Genomic DNA, 16769 nt, shown 5'->3' with positions numbered 1-16769 from the left:
CAATTAAAGGACTGTAGTTTACTACATATCTAATTCTCTGTTCAAACTTTCAGGGTTTGTTCTGATACATTTGTAAATTTGCCTAGTGTTTTAAAAGTAAAGTCCACCAGCATTCATCTCTGGGATTTCTAAAGAAACAAAGGACCTACTGCGTGCCCAGAGATGTCTTATATCACACGCATTGATCATTGCCAAGAAACGATCCTGCAGATATGGAAGGGCAAAGACATTGTTGTATTAGGGAGGTGGCTCACAGAGCTCACAAACTCACTTCACCTTGAGAAAATAAGATACATCTAGGACAAGCTGAATGATTTTGGAAATAATTGGCAGCCATTACTCTCTTATCTCGGGGATGTCAGGGGTCAGTGAAGACAGGTCCTGCATGGGTTTGGGACAACCAAGTGTTGTGTCCCCAAAGCTGTTCTTTCATTATTTACTCATCTGTGTTTTTTGTTTTGGTATATTTTATATTTCATTTTGTCTTTCCCGTTAACGCTTCGGTTTACTTACCGGTTTCTCACCCCTTTTGCCTAATTTTTTCATTTTTTTGTTAGGTTGCCTGTTGTACAAATGGGCCATGCCAGACTTATGCCTCATTTTTGTTTTGCAACAATTTTGTTCTTGCGTCAAAGAAATATTTGAAATAACAGGGGGGGGGAAATTAAATCAGACTGGAAACGACAGCAGTACAAAAACATGGATCAGGAGGCAGCCTGCTACTTTAGGTATGACTAGTGCTGTTCCAACACAGGATTTTAGCCATGGCTTTTAGTGAAAATGACAGCAGATATTCCTGTAAACACTGAAATATCTGGAAAATTCACTGAGATGATTCTTGGAAATGACCTCAACCGAAGGATTAATATCCCCAGATAACTCATCAGGGCTTAGTGGAGGAGTACCTGGCTGCTATCTTTACTCTGAAAGAGGGAATGCGGAAATGAAAGCTGTTTCCCGAGTGGTGAATGGTTTTGTGATGGCTGAATACACACACAAAGTCAATAAATCATTACTTTGAGAATCAAGGCATCACAAAGAGCTACTACTACACAGAGCTGCAGAGACTGGAATGCCAACTCCAAGGGCTAATCCTCATTTGTGTCGCCTGTAGCCTCCAATGCTTTATTACTCCTCACACACTTGTTGCTGTCCAAGTCAGCAGCAAAGCTGAAATCATTTCTCCAAGCCTTACTGGGCCTCACAGCTCAAAAATATAGCTGTTAGGATTCAATAAGGAAGTGATGAAATGAATATTGAACAAGTTGCCAAATAGAGTACAGACCGCTGCCTCCAATGTGACAGAAAACATACAGGATACTAAACAAGAGCCTTTTCCCTTAATACGCCTGCTGCGGGGCTGCAAAATATATGGCAAATTTATCGGCGTTGCAATATCATGGATAGCAAAATGCATATGGCAAAGGATTGCCTGGAGTGCGGTAAGTGTTAGCTAGTTATTTAAGCACTCTTCATTCAAGCTCTCAGTACCCCCTAGTATGCTGTAAGCTTGGTGACATTTGTTGTTCACTGCTACATAAAAAGAGAAAATAAAGAGCTGGTAAAGTTGATAAGGAGCTACAGCCAAGTTGTTTCATTGACAAATAATCACAAGTCGGACAGAGGCAACTTTTTCATTAGAACCTTTGTGTTTGAGATGGAAATTATGAATGTTTTCTTAGTAGCTGAACAGACTACACATTATCTGTGGTCTATGTTTGCTATGATCCTAATGCAGAAAGACATCACACTTAATTTGTTCTGTATTTATCACAAGCTATATCGTTATCGCAACATTTACTAAATCGCATATCTCAACTTTTCCCAGTATCGTGGAGCCCTAATCTGCTGGAGACCTGCTTTCTGAGGTCTGGATGCTGGTCGTCGTCTTGACACTCGTGTTGGTTTTGATGCTGATCTCAGTCTCAGCACGGATTTTGGACTCAACGCTGGTCTTGGGACCACATTTTTAAAGTGTTGGTCCTGTGCGGATCTTAAATGGGCCGAGCTCTGGATTCTTCCTCATGTCCAAACAAAACCACAAGAGAAACATCCTTTTTGTTGCTGCTACTTAAGCCGGGCGTACACTGTACGAGTTTTTCAGTCGTGGTACTTATATACATCTCAAACTGTGCGAGGGAACCGCGGGGTTTAAAAGTTCACCGCTCACGATCTGTGCGGCGCGACGCTCGGACGAGACCGGACTGCTCACACTGTACGTCGTGTCCCCTCTGGGACCGCTCACTGTGGTGGCAGAGGCAGGCGAGCGACGGTAGGTGACAGGGACCCAGAGCAGGGGTTCGAGCCCAGCTCTGGCGAAGCCCGCAGGAGGCACCGGGCGTCAGGGGAACGGAGGGGAGAGAGGAGGGACGAGACGCACCGGTGGCCACGCGGCACGGCAGGTCGCCGGCCCGCCCCCCCAACAAGCGGAGGAGTGCCGAAACAGGCGGCCAGCGCGTTGCGGACCGCGAAGGAGTGCCGAAACAGGCGGCCAGCGCGTTGCGCGGACCAGACGGCTCGCCCTCCCCAACACCGGCCGGAGGTTGCTTCAGGGACGCCCGCTTCCCTCCCTCCGCTGGCGGGGACGGAGAGGAGGGGAGGGCGCCCCCTCGTAGCTCTGCTTGAACAGCAGGATGCGCTCACGAAAACCTCACGACAGCCGACTGAATTTCAAACATGTTTGATTTTCACCGATCGTCCGATTCCTGATCTGGAGGTAGTCGTGAGAAGCCAGTCCCCCCTCCTCCCCCCCTCTACGATCAAGCTGAAATTCGGCCGATTCAAAAAATGCTCGCACGACTGAAGAATCGGCCCGAAAAGGGGAAAAACTCGTACAGTGTACGCCCGGCTGCGTGAAGCTCCTGCCTGCATTTAAATAGAAACAATAAAGGTTTTGTTTGAAAACGTAAATGCCACGACATGCACTCCTATGTGCTGAGGATGAGAAGAATGAAGACATTTTCCAGTGCAATACATAAGTGTTTCTCTTTTTTCTGACATTTATATTTACGTACAAGTTCAGGTTCACCTAAAAGTTGTGAATCTGACTGAAAAAGATGCCTTACATGCGTACAGTGCATCTCACAGATGCCCAGTTGGATTGGGGTTCTTAAAGCATTCCTGGACAAATCTTAGCTTTTTGGGAAGGAGCTTTATCCACAGCAATATGGCACCATGATAGGCAAAGAAATTATATTATGTGCTATACATTATACAGCAGTGAACTAGTCAGTTCTTTTACATATACTATGCTCTCAGTTGTAATAATTTTAAATCAACTTAATTGGCACCAATATCCCTTTTGTAGATTTCATTATGCTATTAAATGGGATATTAACAACATTTAGTGGTGAAGTATGACTTTCGAAATACAAAACCTGTCTACAGGTAAAAAGCCTAAAGAACTCAAATGGGAATAACTTGTAATTCTGGAGAGCTGGATTGCAGGTCCACAGCAGCACCTAAGCAGGTAGATGTATCAGATGTAAGGTTTATAAATGTAAGGTCTAAGAACGTTTCAATTATTTTCATTCTGTACAAAGAAAGAAATCGCTCTGTTCTTTCGTAACCATCAGGCACACAATACTCCTCTGTTCCCCAAACACCAAATGGTCCAGTCATCACCCACCATGCAATCCCCCCCCCACATCCACATCCCCATCCCTTCACCACAGTCCATCTCAGTCATTTCCCTTTGTACTTGTCCTGCTCTGCTGATGGTCAGTCAGATTAGCATGCAACCACTGGAAAAAAGACAAACCTCAAAACAGATCCAACAGCTTGGATTCATTTCTGGCTCTGATGACCCCAGAAATAAAGAAAGGAAACTGGGTAGGGAGAAAAGGAGCCATTCTCATGGTCAACACTGAGATGCTGCCTTTACAGGAAAGCAGATAAACTCGAAGCTTTAAAACGAATTGTAACTATAAGCTTATTTAAGTTGTAAAACAAATTACGGTGCGTTTTAGTAATGGTCGAAGGTTTATATCTATATCTGTATGGCTGCTGCCTAGGATCAGATCACCATGTAAAATATAATCTCTGCTGCTCACAACAGACTCAATAACATCCTAATCCTAATGGTTGCACAGGTTCTGATTGGATCATTGACCGTTTACACTGTCCCCAGATGCTAAGGTAACTTGCACACACCTTAGCTACTTCGTTATGCTGCTGCACATTGCATATCGTAGTATCATCAGTTATGGAAAAAGGCTGAAGTCTTTTCCACTGTGCAACACTTATTTAATCTGCTATTTACTTTATCATCTACTCTTGGTGTTTCTTTAGAAATTATTTTAGACTAAACAGGTTTTTTCCCTTCTTTTTCGTTTCTAATAATTGTGTGTAACTGTCTGTGTTTTTGCCACTGTTACACCTGAATTTTCCCACTGTGGGACAATAAAGGAATTCTTAAAAGCAACAGTTCTTCACTGAGCCTCAGCATCAGTGAGCCATCAAACAAACTCCCTGTCCCCCCCGTGACCCTCGATCCCCGCCCTAACTTCACCCTGTGCATCTATTCAAAGTCTATTCAAATCTAAACTACCTCTCAATAGGGCAGACAAACTCTCTGCATGAACACCCTCTCCCTTATGTTATCAAGGACCGACAAAATAGCAAGTTAAAAATACAACACTTTAATCTGACCCAAGCCTGAAAGGCACCAACATAAGGTTACTTAGCAATTAGTGGCCAGCGACAGTTAGAAACCCCACAGATGTCCGTCGCACCCTGAGATACGCATGCGATTACAGCTGTTTGAAATTTTAGGATGTCTTTCAACTAAAGGCCAAAAGCCTAATTACATCTTTGGCAAAGCTGGGTTCCAAACATATCCAGCACACGTGTTGGTTTCAAGTCTTCCTCTCCGTACGAAGGCCAATTTTGGTTTGAGGCTGGCAAATCAGGTTAACATACACTTTTGTTTAGGATGGGGAAAAAAACAAATATGTTTTGGTTTTAACATGTATGACTAGGTAACTCAAAAATGTAAGAACCTGTATTTCCACTGGCTGAAGGAGCTTGGCCATAACGACACTGTTTATTGTTCAAATAAGCAGTTTTCAACAGGGTTATTTACAGTGCAACTGCCCTAATTCCGCTCAACGAGCAACACGGGAATAAACGCACAGCTTGATCGGGCGGTCTACAGAGGAATGAATGCCAGGCCAGCAGATCGCCACACAAACGTGCTCATAAACGCTCAAAAACTTGCTCTCAGCTCCAGAGAGTATTCACGTAAAGACGCAGGCCTCTTCTTGACTATCAGAAAAGATTTTCATATTCCATAGGCTGGTGGCCAGTCAAATAAAGAGGTTGAGCAGTCAGAGACAGACGAGCATGCAGCCTGTGGGTCTGTGGAGGCATGAGGCAGAGCAACAAGCGGGAAGTCCCACACACAGAGGCAGGTTTACTCCTAGAAAACGGATGCATTGCATTTTCTCTTTGGTTCAATATGTGCCGTACTGAAACATCACAGATCCACAGACTGGGGCAGGGATAATTACAGCAGCTCGTGTGTACGTAAACATGTTAAAAGCAAAATGTCCTAAAGGTGGCTATGATATCGGCTACATTATGTAATATGTAAATAACACCTAAATTTACTTTAGGTCCTCGGAAGACACAAGTACAGCGGAAGGAAAGCCGTGGAGTGAAGGAGAGAGAGCCTTGGCAAGTTGGCAGAGGCTGATCAAAGGGAGAAAGCAGCAGAGGAAAGACAAAAGTAACAGAAGAGTCCGAATCGGTTCAAACAGTTCCAACACTTCAGTTTAAAAAAACTCCAAAAAACAAAACAAGGTGTCGTGAAAATGCTGCGACCTGTCATTTGCAGCGCTCACAGCGACGTGCTAAAGGCAGACGGTCTTGGCATGAACTTGTTATTAGACCACAAGGAGGCTTAAATTACTCGTACGTAAATTACAGTGTGTAACTGGGCCCAAACTGCTGTCATCTTTAGAGATCAAGGCAGGGAGGGACCACTTGGGTCAGGACTGGTGTAAGGTAGCAGAGAAGGAACCTGGCGGGCCGTTAATAGAGAGCTCTACACTCATCGGCGACAGGATCAGCGTCCCAGATAGAGCCGCAGGTGATCCAAACAACAGGACGTAAGTTTAGAAAAAGGCAGATGCATTGCTGTTGTTCACCTGTCATGTTTCATCCTTTACAGCAGGGGTTCTCAATCTTTTCATGGCCAGGGACCCCTTAGCAGCGCTAACATTGTTCCAAGGACCCCTATAGATTCCTCATGCTGATAGTATTTTTAAACAGCCTTTTGTATTGTTAAATACATTAGGAATTGGGTTTGTTTTAAAATAAATATATATAAATACACCTAATAATAGAGATTTGGTGGAGATTAGATCTCAATAAAGCCAACAGTTGTCATACTTCCTAATTTTAGCTGATTTGGCTCTTACTTGATGAAGTGGACACAGAGTTAAATATTTGTGCACTGTGTTATTTAGCTCAACCCGGATGCATCCTCAACAATGCTTCCTCAGGCCCGACAACATGCGTTTCAGGGAGTCTCAACCCGTGGTGCGTGGACCCCTGGGGTCCGGGCATCCCAGTTTGAGGGCCGCTGCTTTACAGAATGCACAAAGAAAATGGTTGCGGACGCGAATGGTCCATTTTCAGCTCAAAAGGCTCTGAGTGGTGACTGGCTGGTCAGACACTAAAATCTTCACCTGCTAGCAGAGAGCTAGACTCTGATGGGTGCTGGTCGCTTTGGCCACTTTGGAGTTTTGGTCAGTTCATTGGGAACGTTAACCATGCTAATTGAAGATTAAGACAGATTAAAGTGTCAACTGCAAATTGTTTTGTCTTTAAAATAATTTAACCCCTATTTAAAACACACCTGCACAACTTGACCTAGCTGCTCATAGTGAGAAGGTGAGAAAGAAATATTTGAAGTGCTGCTTAATTTTTCAGGAGAAAATGTATTTCCCAGGTCTAAGTTGAACTAGAATAGAATAATAATATTTTTTCTTGTCCCAGAGTGGGGAAATTTGGGAGTGACAGTGACAAAAACAAGTAGAAGACATCAGATCACAAGATTATCAATTATGAGAAAGGCTAAATTTAAAGTTAAGCTGTAAAGCAGACCAGAAAGGCAAAATTATGTGCAATTATTAATAGATAGTACGTTATTACTCAGGTAAAATGAAATGTTCAAGTTACAAAAACTTAACCATTTTACCAAGTTTCTATAGAGGAAACCCAGCAGCCTGTTTACAGAACAATGTGATAAAACTGTGCGATGTGCATGATTCTACAAGCAAACACCTCTGAGAAGCTATAGTTTGTGCAAATGTACATTAACATCTGAGAGACGGCGTAAGTGGTTCTTGATCAGATCAGAACCTGTGGAACCATTAGCATGCTGTAAACACTTGAGTCTGTTGTGAGCAGCAGAGATTCTAAAGTCTTACATAAGGTGGAAGGAACAACCTGCAGAAGCGCTCCTTAGAGCATCTAGGATGCAGCAGTGTGTCACTAAGAGCTCTCCAGCTCTGCAGCAGCTCCATGCATGGGGTGGGAGACATTGTCCATCAGTGATGTTATTTTCCTTCAGTCCTTCTGTCTCCCACCACCTGCACTGGGTCCAGGGGGCATCCAAGGACAGAGCTGACCCTCCTAATGATTTTATCCAGCCGCTTTCCGCTCAGCTACAGATAAGCTGCTGCTCCAACAGACCACACCACAGAAGAGGGCTGATGCCACCACACAGTCAAATAAGTGACATCTGAAATCTTTCAGATCTGACTGATGCATCTCATTTCTGTACGTGTGCATATGTAATAATCAGGAGGAACACGGGAGGGCGGAACACACGCAGACGCAATTTGGAGCCATTTTTGCTCTCTTTGCCCCAAGCGTGTTGAATTATTCACATGGCTGCCATACAGGGAACATAAAACCACTCATAAATTAACCAGCATTTGACAAATAAGCTTGATGTTGGTCATGAAAACCAAGCAGTGTTCACACACTGCTGACAAATTGGATACATGCCGTTATGGGCCGGCTTCATAAATTAAGAAAACCCAGGGTAGCTATTTGGAAAGCTGTGTTAAGAACATTTGGTTTGAGTGCATCTGAGGAAATAATAGCTCAATGTGCGAATTCCTGTTGCTGTTGGCAAAGGCTTTCCGTACGCAATTAAGAGCCAGCGGGGCTCTGCAGTAATGGAACAGTCTTTACCGAAACTTCTTCCCCGCACATCTTAACTTCCCAAGCCTTAAAAAGCAGCAGCTAAACTTTGTCAAGACAAGTGTGAGTGTGAAAGAACAGCACGCTTTCAGAGCGTTCATGTCAGGACCGGCACAGTCACACATTATAGCCTAGTCTTCTCTCCAAGGGTTCAGTGCCTGGCTGGTCTTCCCACAACGAGCACTTGTATTCATGCTGCGGCCATTCATTCAGTCCCGCTGCTTTCTCCAAGAAAACACAGCCCGCTGTGAGTCAGGAGGCCGGCGCGTCTGCACAGCGAGCGCAGCAGTTTCATGTATAGCAGCCGCACTTTGCTGCGCTGCCAAAGTTGGTGTCTGATAGCCAGCATCTGCTGGGTGGGCTCATTCCAGCGCAGCGCGGCCGGGGCCAGCGTCAACCCGGGAGCAACCCTACACCTCTGCAGGGTGGGCAGGGGGGGCGAAACGACACGGCATCACTACTGGCGATGCACATCAACCTCAGCCCGTGACCTTTGCAGAGACCCTTACAAGCTCGCGGGTTTTAAGCTCCATCTGGGATCCGCAGAGCAGCAGGCGGCTCGGCTGTCCACCGAGAGATTAGCAACGACGCGGAGGAAAGACGGCCATTATGAATGGACAGTTCCAGGGGATGGAAAAAAATACAGAGATGAATGGATCGCAAACACACACAAATGAATACGCTGACAAACAGAAAAGCTGAACCAAGCAAACATTTAGCAAACTTAGGCATAGTTTGCAGTTAATTATGGCGCAGAATATTACTGTTATGCCATCTTTTCTTTATGGAGTAAAAGCAAGCATGACACGATGAGATTAGCCGGTTAATTACTTGGGCTGTTTAGAGTAGAGCCTGCAGTCGCCTGCACAACAGACATGTTGGTTTCTGCTGGCGAACCAGCAGCCTTGAAACAGAGTTACCCTACTAACAGCGATGAGTGGAGCTTTTTTAGTTTCGCTGTGACCGGCCATGCTTTTCACAACCGGAGGAAGTCCAGCCAGCTTCCTTTTTATGTGATGTGTGTTAGTGAGGGAACAGGTGTAGCAGCCTTCTTTCAGTCAGCTGACCTGCAGCGCGCCACGGGGAATAAGAGAGCGGCACCGCAGAGCTCCCTTATGCTCCAAACGGCAGGAAAAAAGAAAAAAAAAAGACAGTCCACCGTAAAAACCCAGATAAACCTTGACTGCAGTAAGCGAACAGTGCCGGTGTTCTGTCAGAGCAGCATACGTTGTCAGATTGGCATACGTTGTTGCTCCAATACGCATGCGCAAGGGTGATTTTTTCCCACACTTATAGACACACACAGTATAGCAAAAACGCTATACGTATTTGTTTAAACTTTTTTTTGAAGAGAAAATCAGTTTTGACTGCACTGCTATTTCTTGAAAGTAGAAACTGCCAGACACAAGTGAGGTTTCAGGGATGTTGACAGACGGAGCCTTAATAAGTAACTAAATTTTGCTATATTAATTTCATGTTAGTTGCTTTTAGTAGTAAAAACATGTTGGAATTTGGTTTGATTTTCTTTTTGTGTTTAAAATCGTAAAAAAAAATTGACTGTGGATTATATTGTAACTGTGAAAGAATGTGGGTTAGATAAAAATCAAGCGTATGCCCATCTGACAACGTATGCTGTTCTGACAGAACACCGGCACCAGACTTACATCCCATATTCTAGACTCCATGGAAGCGTCGACCCCAACGACATCCGCCAATGACAGTCACCCAAAATAACATTCTAGGCCTCAGTCGGCTGAATGTATGAAGGGTTTGATTGTTTTGTGGGTCTCATTCAGGACTTGGTAGCCAGCGTACGCTACTGTAACTGCCTCCTTGTATTCATGTTTCGTGTGACGCCATGTTTAGCCAGGGCTCGTTGTAAAGCTGAACTCTCAGAAGCATCCCTCACAGACTGGTGCTGAGAAAGCTCTCAAAGAACTGATGAAGAAACAGCACGGTCGCTGAAAGCCGTGGATTCGTCTCAGTATTAAACATTACATTTTCATTAGGGGGGCTCCGATGCAACAATTCTGCTTTAAATGGGATGTTTTAAGGGGAACATGCGGGAATGAAAGCTGGCGGAGGGGTAATGTGTCGACGCCTTTCTTCAGACAAAGGTTGTTTCACATGATTCTTAGTGAGCTGATAGCAATCCAAACTAATACTGGGATTAAGCGTCTTATGGCACTGAATCCCACCCACCCTTAAGCCCCGGGAAAATAGCCTTCCTGCTGACAAGCAGTTCTGGAAGCCAGCTCTCAGCTTTATTCCCCTGCCATGAATGCTGCTCAGATGTTTCTAATGAACGCCACCCCGGGCTCAGCAATGACAGGAGGCATTCAGCTCCATCAGCAGGTTGCTGGGTTGGATGTAATCCCTGCAGCGGGAGCCTCATCACTTCCCACACGTCCTTTTTCACAGTGCGACAGGGGTCCGAGCCAGGAGCCAAACCCGGGGAATGACAGCTATGCAGGACACAAGCTCTGAGACACCTCTGAAGACGACGGGCAGGAGGTTACAACCCCTCCCCGACTCCTGCCAGACCCGACTTATTCCACAACTGTGTGCGCCGCTAAAGAAAAACAACATCCCACAGACCGGACCCAGAGAGCTGATTCCCAAACAGTGAAGGTCTGCGGCTCGACACCCCCGGTCACCGGAGAACTCGTTCATTAGGTGGAAGGCAGAATGAAATCATCACAGCCCTGCCTGGACGCTAGAGATGTTTACCTCACCAACAAAGCCCAGTAATGAACTTGACTTAAATGCTTACAATCAAAGTCTCCTGGGAGACTCTCACTGCCCTGCTGGAATGCAGACCGGAGGCCTCCCACCTTCCTCTGGTCAGGTTCCAGAGGAGGAACCGGGTCACTCCCGGTGAGGGAGCACGGCAGCAGAGCAGCCGTTTAACCATCACGGTTTTCACATTCTTCTCCTCAGTGGCCTCCAAATGCACACGAGAGAGAGTGAAAATCATCCCGCTGTGTTTACAACCAACCACCAAAGTCCCAAAGCACCTACCAATTACCTCACCTTAATAAGCTCTTTACTGTGTGATTAGATATGTTGGAACACCATAGCGGACAAGAAGGCATCAGGATATACACAACAGCCTTTTCCTGTGTGTGTGTGTGTCCACAGCTCATCTGAGTGGCATTCTTCCTCAGCCATGTAGATGGTTGACTGACAGGAGGCGTCAGATGTTTCAGCTTTTTACTATGTACAGCCACATCAACACGGTGCCGTTCACAGACGTGCCTGCTGGTTATCGGCTGAGCGCGCTGCTCCAGAAAGGCGTTCCCATCCCTTCAACTTTCCCACATGTCGTTCCCTTACGACCACAGAGCTCAGCGGATCCCGTGAGACGGTGTGAGGCGTGCATCATTCTCAAACCAACAAAAACAGGAAAACATTGCCGCACATTTATAGACGGCCCCCCCTCTACTCAGATTGCCCCGAAATGAGATCCGGAGCAAACTATCGGCTACAAAAAAATCGGCTCTTCGTTAAATAAACAACGCTAATCTTGGTACAAACCCACGCTGTTTTGCTTCAGGACTCAAACGTTTGCTAGAGAACGTTGGAGAACCTCATGAAGACCAAGGAACACCGCAGGGAGGACATTTTGGAGAACTTTTTACGTAGACACGGCAACCAACGTGATGACACCTCCCAGCCAAACCTGGAGGCTCGTCAGCAACGGACCAATCGGCGAGCGCAATTTGTCCCAAAGTGAAACGCCGCCTGCAGGAGCTGCAGGCCCTTCACCTGCGACGACATTGCTGGGAATTTACATGACGAGCGCATTGCTCCCAGAGGGATTTCATTAAAGAAGAAACATTGGAAGAAATGGTTAACGTTGTCAGTGGGGAAAGTATAATTCACACACGCTATCCCGGACGTTTAGAGGGGGAGATACAGTTTATTCCTTCCCCAAACCTAAAAGGAGTCTAGAAAAGACGGACAAAGGCATACGGCCGACTTCAAGAACAGCTGAACACGGCAGTGATCGACGGGAACTACCGCATGTTTGTCTGTACGTAGGTAACTCCATTTTTGTTCACGATTACACTGCATGCTTAGTGGTTAAATGAAAAGATGATGCTTTTCGCTGGTTATGCGGTGTTTTATGTGGATATGCGTATGTCGCAACCTGTGGATGCATAAGCTGAATCCTATCTGCTACGATCGGTTAACAGGATAAAGCGTTTGATAGGTGGTGTAACGCAATATTTGCACTTCTGAAACAGTGACAGCATGAAAACATCCGCTGCAGTCGGCAGTAAAGATTTGAAGTTACTAATATATATATATTTTAAGTTGTGCTGTCAATTATACATTCCACACAATCTGGCCTTCGTGGAAGAATGGCAGAAAGAAAGCCATTTCTTGATCAGAACTCCCCATTGCCACAAGTCATGTAGGGGACGCAGCAAACAAGATGGCGCTCGGGTCAGATGAGTGTAAAGTCCATTGTGAAAAACAGTAGACTTCCCACTTTGCAGTGACAGCACCACGCTTTGGGGATGCTCTTCTTCTGCAGAGCCAGGAAAGATGGTCGGATGGGAGGACGGATGGAGCTAAGTCAGTAGAACAACGGCGCTGAACATCTCCAGTGACATGGTTCACATCAGAGCAGATTCCTGTTTAAAGGATCCAGTCCAGGCCTGGTCCTAAATCCAACTGAGAATCAGTGGAAAGATTAGAAAACTGATCCATTCACACGTGGACTCCTTTTTCTGGAAACAAAGCCTCAAACCGTTGCACAAAAGCACCTTATTACCTCATTATTTGTTATCTGTGACTCATTAAGGACAACTAGTTCATACAAACTTCTGAATCTTCATCTTTTTATTTTATTTATCTTTTAAACGCTATAATGAGAGAGAAAAAAAAACACTGTAACCCTTGTGCATTGGCTGTTAGTTTGTGTGTATTTCATGTGTACTCTTAGTGGCCAAAAAGACCTATCACCATGGTGACGATAAAGAATCTTTGAACCTCTCGGAGTCTGAACACGAGCCATATTGCAATAAGCGGGCTACACCTAAGTGCCTGGATGTCTAAAGCCAGTATGTCGCACTCGGGGCAACGGCGACAGATGCGGAAGTGGACGCTCTCCTGGACACTCACGTGTGCCAGAAAACAGGCAAAACAAAGCAGCTTGTTTCCCCAGAGGTGGCTGCGCGGAGGTGTGGTGGGACTTGGCCGGCTGCTGAGTCTCCCGTGGGTGGCAGGCCAGGCGGGGGGCTTGGCTCCGTGTCACCACGCTGCAGGGCTACCAGGGGGCTCGGATCTCCCTCTCTGGGCACACAGCAGGGCCCCCGTCCACTTCCTGGACTGGAGGGACCGCGCGCTCAGGGTGTGGAGGTGGAAGTACTGAGGGAAACGCTGATGTTGTGTTTTCTCTGTGCTAATATGCCGTTCGGGTTACTTTAAGTGTGGGTTCATTACTTAAAGTAGCCATTGAGACTAAAAAAAAATGTGTCTTTATTTATTGCCCAAAGTTGAATGTTATGCGCAGCGGGAGTTTTGCGTTTGCTCACCTCCTCGTTTATTTTAACCTCGAGAATAACGCAAACAGTCCAAATCACAACGTCGTCACTGAGCCACTGTCAATGTTTCACATTCAGGAACTTTGGCATTGACTCGTTTTATTTCTAAAAAAGTGACAGTTAACGACTCTGTTGCTTTCATTGTCCTCCCGGCCACAAATCTAAGTTCAGAAATAGAACCAATAAACGTGTAGCTACTCACTTATCGGAGCTGAATGCTTTCTTCTTCGCCGAATTCCCAGCGAACTTTTCTCCTTGTTTTTATTCCTCGCTCTTAGTGGCTCGGTTTGTTTCTATCCACTCCATTATTTCACCCTAGCGCCGACCGAAATCTTTCAAGATGTTACGCCTCGACGGGGCCGTCTGCCCCGAGGCAGAGAAAGTGCTTCGTCGGGGCGCTGACTTGGAAGCGGTTCGCATAGTTGGACAGCTCGTCGGCTCGGAGACGGGACCCCGCGCGACGCTGATCTGAGATCGGCGTTGTGTCGGCGTTTCGTTTCCGACGCCGCCCGCTCTGCGCGTTCATTGGTCAAATGGCAGTGGAGGCGGGCTTTATGGGAACGTATTCTTTTTTGATTGGCTGGTTTCACCATCGATCAACGTGACTCTCGAGCACGACTGTCGAGAAAACAACAAACCCATTGCAACATTGTAACAGGTTGTTTACAAACGATGCCGTTTAGCTCTCTGTGAGCATGTACCATTCCGAGTATTAATTACATGAATTCAACTTGAGGATTTTTTTTTTTACTTTTTTTAAAACGTGTGCAGCACTTTTATTATTTTAACTAGTCTGTCTACACATAACTTACTATTATATTATTATTTTAATAATGCACTAATAATAATAATAATAATAATTATTATTATTATTATTATTATTACTATTATTATTATTATTATTATTATTATTATTATTATTATTATTATTATTATTATTGTTATTATATAGCAATAAAAATAACCTTTATTTTTTTAAATGCTTTTACAGAATTTAATTGACTGCAGTTTTTAGCAGTTTTTGACGTTCAAGTTATAAAATCGTGAAACAACTTTGCCTAGAGGTTAAATGAGGAGAACATCCAACCGGTGGTCAAAAGCTAGCAAACGGCAGTGCTCTGGTTTTGGGCAATGTAGATCTGACCATTTTGATGACATTTTAAGCCTTATTTGGAATCTCTTTCCTCAGTTTAACGGTAACCTGGCAAGCCATATTGATAACGTGTGGCTCAATCGCTTTAGTTCTACACATTTGTGTTTGTGAACGCTCAAATATCGCGAGAAACTTGAGCAGGCAGCGTTCATTTAATGGAGTCCAGAGTAACATTTGTTCATATGTGCTCAATATTTGTTCAAAATATTTGATTTGTTTTATTCCAATATCTTTACACATTTTTTGCATATAGTTATCAAGAATACTACTACTACTAATAATAATAATAATAATAATAATTATTATTATTATTATTATTATTATTATTGTTGTTGTTGTTATTATAGCTGTTGTTATTATTATTTTCATCGTCATAATAATAATTGTATCATTAAGAACATTAATGATGGCTACAACTGACTATTAGGCTTATGGATAAATAAAATTATAAAATATCTCCCCCTAGAGGCCAAAAGTAAATACAACCCAACAGGTGGTCAGAAATGACGATGAGCAGTGACCTGATTAAATAGATGAATGGGTGGATGGATTAATGGATTCTAAAACATATTATCTGTTTCTATGGGTCCAGTGCCTTTGTGGGAAAAAAAAAGAAAAATCTATGTGAACAAGCTGCCGGAATGCGCTGACAATGGAAGAGCCCAGCCCCCCCCCCCCCCCCCCCCCCCCTCCATTCATGGCTCCTCGCGTTAGTGCATTGCCAACCAAAGTGCTGAAACATTTGTGTCTTTTGTCCTCAGCCTAGAATACTATGTGAGATACGTTGTCTGTGAACAATGGGAAACTGGCCTCGTTTGACACTTACGCGTTCTAAACGAGGTTGAATAGGTGAGAATTTAGGCTACAGGTGTATCAACATAGAGACGTGAAACACGGGTTCAGAAGGTGTGTATGACCTTTCTATCTGTCACATCCCCAAACGAAATATGGCGGAGTACGACTGCACAAAGACTTCATGGACAAGAAAAGACACATACAATGTGGCGCCTAGAAAACGCTCGGTCATGCAAACAGGGCGCTGCATTCATACAGATTTTTTTCCCCTTACAAGACTTACAGCAGACAATCTCGATGAACTGTTCACCTACGTGTTCTGGCGCCCAAAGCCAGATGTTTCTTCAAATTTTACTATTATTCCTGAAATACCTTCTGCTTTATTTAAGTAGTCCTACATTCTAACAAACATAACCTACTTATGTAAGGCGGGAGTATCAACTAGGGGGGTTATATATCGGGAATCCTACAGTCTTAATACGACAAAATGTACAGTAAAGTGTACGATTATTTGTTTATGGACATATAAAATGTGTTTAAACTGGACAATTATGGCCTGTAATGCCAAACCTCTACCACTAGATGTCAGCAGTGGCAAACCTCAGCCCTTGCCTCATTCATTAAATCCATAACCATCTGTAATCGGCGTTTTGTTTTAAACTTCCTTCATATTCCTTTTCAGAGTCATAACGGGATTGATATCAATTAATCTGACAGTGTAATAGTTGCTCGTTTTGAAATGTTTATTCTGTTTTCACTCAGTACCTACGTGTTTGCATCAGACGGGGGGCGTTATGAGTTGCAATATCAAGGTTGCCAGGTTTGTTCGTAATTGACGCTTGCGGCAGTTTGTGAGGTATTTTTTTTACGGTTAGAAAATACAGTTTTGTGTACTCGTGTATCAGCATTTGATTGTGGTTTATTTGCGGTTTGTAGCACAAAAACGGCCACATTTCGTGTCGGTGTTCTGCTGTCGGACCGGGGCGCGCGTACCACCCCCGCTGGACTCCCGGCGTTCCGGCGGGACGTCTTCGGCTCCGACCTGGCAA

General features: G+C 44.6%; 1 protein-coding gene across 5 annotated transcripts in view; it reads right to left on the bottom strand.

Moving 5' to 3' along the window:
- The window catches only part of mpp7a (membrane protein, palmitoylated 7a (MAGUK p55 subfamily member 7)), a 122193-nt gene extending 107958 nt beyond the window's left edge, over window positions 1-14235 (bottom strand). For 4 of the 5 annotated variants that reach the window (XM_036125106.1, XM_036125109.1, XM_036125110.1 and 1 more), the window contains exon 1: window positions 13975-14235. The gene's annotated coding sequence lies outside the window, so the exon portion shown is untranslated. The remainder of the gene's footprint in view (window positions 1-13974) is intronic. The other variant, XM_036125112.1, reaches the window with a different exon arrangement.
- Window positions 14236-16769: the final 2534 nt, after the last annotated feature.

This window comes from Fundulus heteroclitus, chromosome 21 (genome assembly GCF_011125445.2).
Source record: "Fundulus heteroclitus isolate FHET01 chromosome 21, MU-UCD_Fhet_4.1, whole genome shotgun sequence".
Taxonomy (NCBI): domain Eukaryota; kingdom Metazoa; phylum Chordata; class Actinopteri; order Cyprinodontiformes; family Fundulidae; genus Fundulus; species Fundulus heteroclitus.
This window is presented reverse-complemented; position numbering and strand designations above follow the sequence as displayed.